The sequence below is a fragment of the Eptatretus burgeri genome, chromosome 7 (assembly GCF_056783735.1).
Source record: "Eptatretus burgeri isolate ZD-2024b chromosome 7, Ebu_testis_v1, whole genome shotgun sequence".
NCBI classification, from domain to species: Eukaryota; Metazoa; Chordata; class Myxini; order Myxiniformes; family Myxinidae; genus Eptatretus; species Eptatretus burgeri.
In genome coordinates, this window is record NC_140967.1 from 32,712,723 (window position 1) to 32,723,112 (window position 10,390).

Consider the following 10,390-nt stretch of genomic DNA (forward strand, 5'->3'; position numbering starts at 1 on the left):
TCCATCCTTCTCCCACCTTGGCAGATCTGCAGCGTTGCACACATACACATATACACACATGTACGCTCTCTGAACCTCTGATTGCTAGGCAGAGCAGTTAACACTTGTGGCATTTTTTGTATACTGATATCATTTGGGGATTGATTTTTTTTTTAATGCGAAGTAGCCTTCAATCGCCATTGCAATGAGAAAAGGCATCATAAGCAACCAAAATGGTGGATTTGATGTTTGAAAGAAGCAAAACTTGACGTGACTGTTTGATACCTACAGCAGAACTCTTCTTCCAGGTATTAATGATATGGTCAGTAGGTCATGTTTATGAAAACTGTGCATTTGTGTGTTTTTATGATGTCCTTGGATGCACATCAGTATGTTGTTTGTTGTTCATTCATGGGATTATTTTGTGGACACACATATCTTTATAATTGATTTCTAGCTTCAGTTTCCCATCCACTTCTTGGAGTTTCCCATCCCACCACAAGGGAGTGCAATTCCAGCTACATACATACAGGTAGTGGACAAAAAAAAAGAAAAGAAAAAGGAAACATTGGGTAAATGAGGGACACCAAGCAACGTCTTCCACACAGATGTGACCCACACGTTGATTAAACAAATAAAATCCCAGCATGCTTAGGGTCATGTATAAAAATGTTGCACATCCTGGTTGCTTATAATTATGGCTCAGAGCACATGTGGTCACCCAATGGTTTGATGAGCATAACGCTGATGTTATCCATATACAGTATGTCATGGCCTTATCAGTCACCAGATCTGACCCCAATCGAGTGTTTAATTTTGGAATATTCTGGAACGACGCCTGAGACAGAGTTTTCCACCTCCATCAAACAGGTGTGAATTGATTGACATTCTCATGTAAGAATGGTGCTGCATCACTCCTGCAGAATTCCAGATGCTGGTGGACTCTATGCCATGGCACATACAGGCTGCACTGGCGGCATGTGGTGGCCTAACACTCCATTAAATGACTTTACATCGGTGTTTCCTTTTTTTTGTCCACCACCTGTACATGCTCCACATACGCGATAGCTGTATTATCGTAAGATATGTATCGTGGGCTGGCAGGGTGACCTCGAGGTACATACACTCTCCTCTCAGCCGTCTAGGCAGGGTTTTCATTCATGTCATTTTTCAACAATGTGTGGGCCATCCCTCGGATGGATGTTAAACTTTGCATCTTGTCTGTTGGCATTGGTTCAGAGGATAAAGATCCACAGTGTCCTTCATGAAGAATATGTGAGCTACACCACCGGTCAAAAGTTTTAGAACACCCCCATTTTTCCAGTTTTTACTGAAATTAAGCAGTTTGATGTTTCAATGTACTCTGAAATTGAAGAATAGAACAAATAAACAATTGCAGATAAAAATGAAATAATGGAATCGTTTTGTTGAACAAAATTTAACCTAAATTTTTGACTCATCAAAGTAGCCACCTTTTGCAGATATAACAGCCGAACATACATGTGGCATTCGTTCTACAATGAAAATCAAATATTGTTCGGAAACTTCTTCCCAACACTGTTGTAGAAGTTCCCACAAATGTGTTGCACTTGAAGGTTGCTTTGCTTTTACCCTTCTGTCCAGTTCATCCCAAACCAGCTCGATGGGGTTTAAGTCTGGAGACTGTGCTGGGCCATTCCATGATTTGAAGCCTACTGTCTTGTTCTTTTTTTCTTAGATAGTTCTGACATACCCTGGAGGTATGTTTTGGGTCGTTATCTTGCTGCAGGATGAACCCCTGACCAACTTGGCGTAGACCAGAGGGTATTGCATGGCGCTGCAAAATGCTGGGGTAACACTTTTGGTTCAGGGTGCCAGTCACTGTGCAAGTTGCCAACTTGATCCAGCAAAAGAGCCCCAGATCATCACACTTCCTCCTCCATGTTTGACAGTTGGTATCACACACTGAGGAACCATCCTTTCGCCTACTTGACGGTGTACCAAAACCCTGCGTGATGAACCGAAGATTTCAAATTTTGATTCATCGGTCCATAAGACCTTCCAGTTTTCAGTAGTCCACTGGTGGTGTTTCATAGCCCAGGCAAGCCTCTTTTTTAGGTCATCTCTTCGAGCATGACCTAATAATATTGGTGTTGAGAGGAGAGGTGACGATCCGTCCGTCCGTCCACAATGAAGTTGAAGTGGGAGATCTGGTCATTAGTGATCCTGATAGAGGTCGATGAGACGTACACGATGGTATGACTTTCAAGGTCACCGAAGGTCAAGGTCAAGGTCAAGAGGCCTTTGAAGTTGCGAAAATGACGATTTTCAAATGCTTTCTCCAAAAGCCATTTCTCAAGCGATCTTGAATTTGATTGTGGCATATGAATCTATGGGACAATATCTAAATTTTGATCGGGCCGGATTTTCGATATTCGCTTTCGTTTTCATGTCACGTGACTTCAAAGTTGGCAAAAAATGCGAAAATGACGATTTTCAAAATCTCTCTCCTACATTTCTCAAGCGATCTTGAATTTGATTGTGGCATATGAATCTATGGGACAATATCTAAATTTGGTCAGGCCGGATTTTCGATATTCGCTTTCGTTTTCGTGTCACTTGACTTCAAAGTTTGCAAAAACTGCCCTACCTTCAGGAGGCTATATATTTTCTCGCAGAGATGACCGTCACTCCCGCACGGGGGTAATTTTATTAGGTCATCTCTTCGAGCATGACCTAATAATATGGGTGAAGATGTCCTTCGATCCGTCCGTCCGTCCGTCCGTTGTGAAAATGACGATTTTCAAATTATATCTCCTCCGCCATTTATCAAGCGATCTTGAATTTGATTGTGGCATATGAATCTATGGGACAATATCTAAATTTGGTCGGGCCGGATTTTCGATATTCGCTTTCGTTTTCGTGTCACGTGACTTCAAAGTTGGCAAAAAATGCGAAAATGATGATTTTCAAAATCTATCTCCTCCTACATTTCTCAAGCAATCTTGAATTTTATTCTGGGGCATGAATGTATGGGACAATATCTAAATTTTGTTGGGCCGGATTTTCGATATTCGCTTTCGTTTTCGTGTCACGTGACTTCAAAGTTGGCAAAAAATGCGAAAATGACGATTTTCACGTGAAAATGATGATTTTCAAAATCTATCTCCTCCTACATTTCTCAAGCGATCTTGAATTTAATTGTGGCATATAAATCTATGGGACACTATCTAAATTTTGTCAGGCCGGATTTTCGATATTCGCTTTCGTTTTCGCGTCACGTGACTTCAAAGTTTGCAAAAACTGCCCTACCTTCAGGAGGCTATATATTTTCTCGCAGAGATGACCGTCACTCCCGCACGGGGGTAATTTTATTAGGTCATCTCTTCGAGCATGACCTAATAATATGGGTGAAGATGTCCTTCGATCCGTCCGTCCGTCCGTCCGTTGTGAAAATGACGATTTTCAAATTATATCTCCTCCGCCATTTATCAAGCGATCTTGAATTTGATTGTGGCATATGAATCTATGGGACAATATCTAAATTTGGTCGGGCCGGATTTTCGATATTCGCTTTCGTTTTCGTGTCACGTGACTTCAAAGTTGGCAAAAAATGCGAAAATGATGATTTTCAAAATCTATCTCCTCCTACATTTCTCAAGCAATCTTGAATTTTATTCTGGGGCATGAATGTATGGGACAATATCTAAATTTTGTTGGGCCGGATTTTCGATATTCGCTTTCGTTTTCGTGTCACGTGACTTCAAAGTTGGCAAAAAATGCGAAAATGACGATTTTCACGTGAAAATGATGATTTTCAAAATCTATCTCCTCCTACATTTCTCAAGCGATCTTGAATTTAATTGTGGCATATAAATCTATGGGACACTATCTAAATTTTGTCAGGCCGGATTTTCGATATTCGCTTTCGTTTTCGCGTCACGTGACTTCAAAGTTTGCAAAAACTGCCCTACCTTCAGGAGGCTATATATTTTCTCGCAAAGATGACCGTCACTCCCGCACGGGGGGGAGGGGTAATTTGTTATCTTATTTTGCCCTCTCAGCAATGGCTTTCTTACTGCCACTCGACCTGTCAAACCTGCAGCTCGAAGTCTTCTCTTCACAGTTGAAACTGAGACTTCCTTACTTCGACCAGTGTTTAGTTGTGCTTGAAGCTGCTGTCCCGTGAGCCTCCTATCACGCAAGCTGTTGATTCTCAGAAACTTGTCTTCTGATTGTGTTGTGGCTTTGGGTCTGCCAGACCTCTTCCTGTCAGAGTTTCCTCCAGTTTCCAAGTGCCTTTTGATGGTATAGGAAACTTTCCTCACTGACACCTTGGCTTCCTTTACAATCTCTCTGAAGGAAAGACCTCCACTTTTTAGGGTTATCATGGTCTGTCTGTCTTCCTTTGTTAATTGTCTTTTTCTCGCCATTATGATAGCAATATACTACTTCCTGCAGTGCAATATTGTCCAAATAATGCTTCAGAGGGTGTAGCAACACAGTCTGTTTCAACACTGCTTTTATACAGACAGAGGGTTTATAACTAATCAATAAAAGTTGGGACACCTCTCTCGCTGTCTGTCTCTGTCTCTCTCTCGTTCCCTCTCGTTCCCTCTCGTTCCCTCTCGTTCCCTCTCGTTCTCTCTCGTTCTCTCTCGTTCTCTCTCGTTCTCTCTCTCTCTCTTGGCACGCACGTGCAAACGCAAGGGGCTGTTGCTCAATCTCCGGCGGTACGTGTGGAGCCTGTGTTGCTTTCTCTCTTCTTATCTCCTCCTTTCTCCAATGTATTTTTTTGGGGTACGTCTTGTGTATAAACTGTTATCCATGCTTTATCGATTACTTGAAAATTGAATTGGTTTCTTCTCTTCTTTTTTTTTCCACTCTTGCATATAATCCTTTGCTTTGTTGTATTGAATTTTTATCCTTTGTACTTTTTTGTAATAAAAGGACATAAAAGTCTCTCACTCTCACTCTCACTCTCTCTCACTCTCACTCTCACTCTCTCTTTCATTCTCACTCTCTTTCATTCTCTCTCTCTCTCTTTCATTCTCTCTCTCTCTTTCATTCTCTCTCTCTTTCATTCTCTCTCTCTCTTTCATTCTCCCCCTCTCTCTTTCATTCTCTCTCTCTCTCTCTCTCTCTCTCTCTCTCTCTCTCTCTCTCTCTCTCTCTCTCTCTCTCTCTCTCTCTCTCTCTTTAATTCTCTCTCTCTCTCTCTCTCTCTTTAATTCTCTCTCTCTCTCTCTCTCTTTAATTCTCTCTCTCTCTCTCTCTCTCTTTCATTCTCACTCTCACTCTCTCTTTCATTCTCACTCTCTCTTTCATTCTCATTCTCTCTTTCATTCTCTCTCTCTCTCTCTCTCTCTCTCTCTCTCTCTCTCTCTCTCTCTCTCTCTCTCTCTCTCTCTCTCTCTCTCTCTCTCTCTCTCTCTCTCTTTCATTCTCACTCTCTCTTTTATACTCTCTCTCTCTCTCTCTCTCTCTCTCTCTCTCTCTCTCTCTCTCTCTCTGTCTCTCTCTGTCTCTCTCTGTCTCTCTCTGTCTCTCTCTCTCTCTCTCTCTCTCTCTCTCTCACCCCCTGCTGGTCGTTGGTGAGTCGTGCATGGGTGTGGCGTCATGGCGGCTCTGTGTGTGCAGCTGTGAGTACTGTGCTGTGTTCGTGTTGTTCCTGTCCCTATTTCGTTTCCCTCTGTGTCCCCGTACGTGTTTGTGGAGTTTTTTTCCCTGTTTCCCTTCCTGCTGAGACAAGAGAGAGAGAAGGAGAGCGCGCACGGTAGGTGCTTGTGGGTTTTCCTTGAAACCCTTCGGGTTTCTGGGCCTACTTTTTCATCTGCCTTGTTTTCATAGGCCTGCCGTTTATCGGTGGTTTAGCTTCTTCCTTATACTCTTCCTTTCCCTTATACTTCATTTGACCCCACTTGCTGGTTGCTTGTGACGGTTTTCCTTGTTAAACTTAAACTTCTCTTCTTTTGCTTTAAGCTATGGCAAACGGACGTTTGCACAATAGTGTGTACGAGTCACTCACTCGGAAAATGGAGTGACAATTACTCCACCTGATGGAGTTAGTGTTGAGAACGTGGTGATGGCTCTGGGAGAGCTCGTAGGAATCGAGAATGTTCTCGCCGCTTCGAAAATGAGCCAACGTGTCGTGGTTTTCTTGTCGGAGGAGCGACACGTGGCTCAGGCGGTCGAAACCGGTCTATCCGTACCGCCGGACGTCTTCGTTAACGTTAGTTATCTCGATACGATGGCGGTAAAATTAACACTGTCCAACATCCCGCCCTTCTTCTCGAGTGAGGAGATTGTCGCTGCATTAAGCGTTTTTGGCACAGTTGTGTCACGAATCTCCATGATTCCACTTCGTCTGCGCTCTGACGCTTCGGTTCGCCACATCATGTCGTTCCGACGTCATTGCTATATCATTCTAAAAAACAACGCTCAATCGCTCAATGCAGTTATGACTTTAAAAATAAAAACCGCAATTACCAGATTTATATCGCAACGGAGACCACAACTTGTTTTATCTGTGGTGAATCGGGACATTTAAAAAGTGATTGCCCCAAGAATATATTAAGTGGCATATCTAGTATGGTCGAACCCATTGAGACGAATAGTGGTATATCTAGAGTTGGGAACGTTGGTGACGCTTCAAACTCGAACAATCTGCCTGGGCCGCCGAGAGTGGAGGTAAATCCCCCCCTGACAGATGACGAAAGCTTCACCGTTGTTCCTTCAAAAAGGAAACATAAATTGAAGCATTTAAATGATAACAATAGTCAAGATGTGACGGCGAGCTGTGCAAAAAAGATGGCGCCGGCTGCCGAGAATAATGACTCGTGTTTGGAAGCAACAATAGATGCTCTTTTTAAAACGAAAAATCGATTTGATGTAATTGCTCCAGAGGATGATGACTTTTTTGTCGGTGGGGTTAGTGAACATGAGCAGGAGATTGGTTTTGTGCAGCAGGGAGCACACGTGACCACTCCCATCGTCACAGGCACCTTGGATATTAACACCGAATCCACTGTAACCCCCCTCCCTGTAAAGACCAACAGTGAAATGTGTACCGTTTCTAAGTCACCAATTACTCCAAACCTGGTTGAATCAGGGTGTAAAGCTTCAACTAGTGAAACACCAGGTTCATCTCAAGCGGAATATAACATTCCTTCCATTAGTATTCTTCCTCCTCCCCGTTTTCTTCACCCTCCCACTCCTCCTCCTCCTCCCCTCCCACTTCTAATCTTCTTCCTCTTCCCACCCCTCCACCTCCCCCTATTCCACCTCCCCCACTCCACCTCCCCCTACTCCACCTCCCCCACTCCTCCTCCCCACTCCTCCTCCCTCCACTCTTCCTTCCCCGACTCCTCCGACTCCTTCTCCCCTTTGGAAGCGGAATGAGGCTTCCCTTATTAAACCATCAGCTCCATCTTTGGAGCATAACGATAATGTAATGGACACCAATCAGTACTCGGATTATGATTCGGACGGGGACTCATCACTTGCTTCTTGTGGCAGTGCTGAAGCATGGAATGATCCAGTTTCCCAAGATTCGGAGAGTGTTACCAGTGTTCCACCTGCCGATATCATAAAGTTTCTTCATGACACCTTTCGCAAGAAACATGTTAAAATTAAAAACTTTTTCCCTGACTTATCCGGCTTTATAATCTCTGCGAAGCTCTTGCTCCTCAAAGCCGGACAGCTTGGTGTGACGGAATCACAAGTGTATCGACTCCGGAAATGCATCCTCAAAGCAAAGAATGAGCTGCAGACACTGAGAGACTAAGTTTTTGACACACCCAAACTCAATGTTAGCCTATGGCCTTCTCTATAGCGAGTTTAAATATTAATGGGGGACGCTCCCTCCATCCGTAGCAGAAGTTAAACAGTTTGTTGAGACAAATCACATTGATGTTTTGCTTTTGCAAGAAACAAGATGCAGCTCCTCTTGTGCAAGTGAATGGCAAAGGACAATGAGGGGAAAATGGTTTTTTTAGTAGTCTGGAACACCCAAGGGCTGGGGTGGCTGTTTATTTACAACCTTCCTTTTGCAGTCCCAGTGTTGTTTTTAATGAGATTATCAAAGGGTATTTGATTTCACTCACCTTCACACACAATGGCTTTAAACACACCGTACTGAATGTCTACGCACCGAGCGATAGCACAGAGAGACTCGCCTTTTACACACACTTAGAAACGTCTCTTGTGCACATTGATTTTGATGGACTTGTCTGCTTGGGTGGAGATTTTAACTGCACGATGGACCCCGCCATTGATCGTAATGGAGAGGAGCCGCACCCAGCAAGCGCAGCGCCTTTGTTGAGAGCCTTGTCCAAGTTTTCCCTGGTTGATGTGTGGAGAATCCGCACCTTTCTCTCCGCCAATACACGTGGAGTCGGTGTTCAAAAGGCCACGTATCACTTGCAAGATTGGACCGTTTCTACATCAACAGTACCTTTTTAAATGTTGTGAGCAATATGGACATTATTCCGAGCGGCTTCTCAGACCATCACATGGTCGCACTTCGGATTCACCAACCAGTTCGGAATCGTGGTGCTGCCTACTGGACCTTCAACGCAAGCCTTTCCTTGGATGACCAACTGTTTGTCGATGCCTTTGGTGTGTTCTGGAGAGCCTTGCTCCAACGTAAAACTTCCTTCCCCGCCTTGGAAAATGGTGGGACAACGTCAAAGTGCAAATAAGATCCTTTTGCCAACAATATGGAGCCTACCACACCAAATATGACTCTGCCCTTCAATCCTTGCTTGCCAAAGAAATATTATATTTGCAGACCAACCTCTTGGCCTCAAATCATGAAAGAACCAACCTCTTGCTGGCGAAGAAAAAAGCTCTTCTTGCTGGACTTTGTGCAAAGCAAGCCAGAGGAGCGCTGATTCGTCTCCGACTGGAGAATTTGTGCTACCTGGACACCTCCTCTAAGTTCTTTTTTGGACTGGAAGATCAAACAAAGAGAAGTCAGCAGATAACTTCAGTAAGGACAAAGGAAGGAAGGATAACACACAATCAAAAAGATGTCAGAGCCTCACTCAGACACTACTTTACTGAACTTTATCATGCTCCAAAAATCGACAATAAAATGGTAACAGTGCTGACTTCTTCCTTACCTCCCTTGTCAAAATCTGCAGTTCTACAAATGGACAAGGAAGTAACTTTGGAGGAACTCCAAGCTGCTCTTCAAACCATACCCTCGGGTAAGGCCTCCGGCCTGGATGGAATTCCTGCGGAATTTTATAAAACCTTTTGGGACCTCCTCGGACCAGAACTACTTGAGGTTATAATCGACGGTCGACGATCAGGCTCACTGCCATTAAGCTGCCGGAGGGCTGTCCTCGCCCTTATCCCCAAAAAAGGAGACCTTCAGCAACCACACAACTGGCGTCCCATCTCATTACTCTGTGCAGACTACAAAATATTTTCCAAGGCCCTTGCCAACCGCCTTAAAGCCATAATCGAGGAGATCGTACACCCAGATCAGTCTTACTGTGTCCCGAAGAGGACAATTCATGACAGTATCTTTATTGTGCGTGATATAATTGACATATGTTCTCTTGAGCAAAGAAATGTCGGGTTGGTGTTCTTAGATCAAGAAAAGGCCTTTGATACCATTGATCATTTTTATCTTTTCTCTGTTTTACGGGGGTTTGGTTTTGGGGAAAATTTTATCTCTCATGTGCAGTTACTGTATAACAACACTTTTAGTCTCTTAAAGGTTAACAACATTTTATGTCCCCCTTTCCCGGTTAATAGAGGCATTCGTCAAGGGTGCCCTCTTTCTGGCCTCCTGTACTCTCTTGCGATCGAGCCTTTACTCGTTCGGTTGCGTGCACGTCTTCTTGGTTTCCTTCCTCAACCAATAGCGAACCCGTTTAAAGTGATTGCTTATGCAGATGATCTTTGTGCAATCGTTCGCTCGAATGAGGACGTCTCAGCCTTGGTCCGTTGCATTCATGAATTTGGTTTGGCAAGTTCCACAAAAGTGAACTGGGGAAAAAGCAGAGCTCTCCATCTTGGTCCACAAAATGGCGCCATTCCTCCGACTCTTCCCGAGAAACTTAAATGGGAAAGGGATGGAATTCTTTACCTAGGCGTCTTTCTTGGAACTGAGAACTTCATTTAAAAAAAACTGGAAATCTCTAATAATTAAAACTGAGAGACGTTTACGAAAGTGGAAGGGCTTACTTTGTCAACTCTCCTATCGGGGCCGAACCCTTGTTATCAACAACCTTGCAGCATCAATGCTTTGGCACGTTTTTATAGCACTGCAGCCCCCAGATTTGTTTCTTAAAAAATTACAATCAATTCTTATTGACTTATTTTGGGGAGGAAAGCATTGGCTCCAACCTGGTGTGTTAAACTTGCCTGTTGCTGAAGGAGGACAGGGGCTGATTGCTATTACCAGCAAGGTGATGGC

The 10,390-nt window shown here is 43.8% G+C and overlaps 1 protein-coding gene across 1 annotated transcript in view; it reads left to right on the forward strand.

Annotated features, from left to right (window-relative positions):
• RYK (receptor like tyrosine kinase) overlaps positions 1-10,390 on the forward strand; it is a 182,525-nt gene that overhangs the window by 37,513 nt on the left and 134,622 nt on the right. The gene's annotated exons all lie outside the window — the stretch shown is intronic.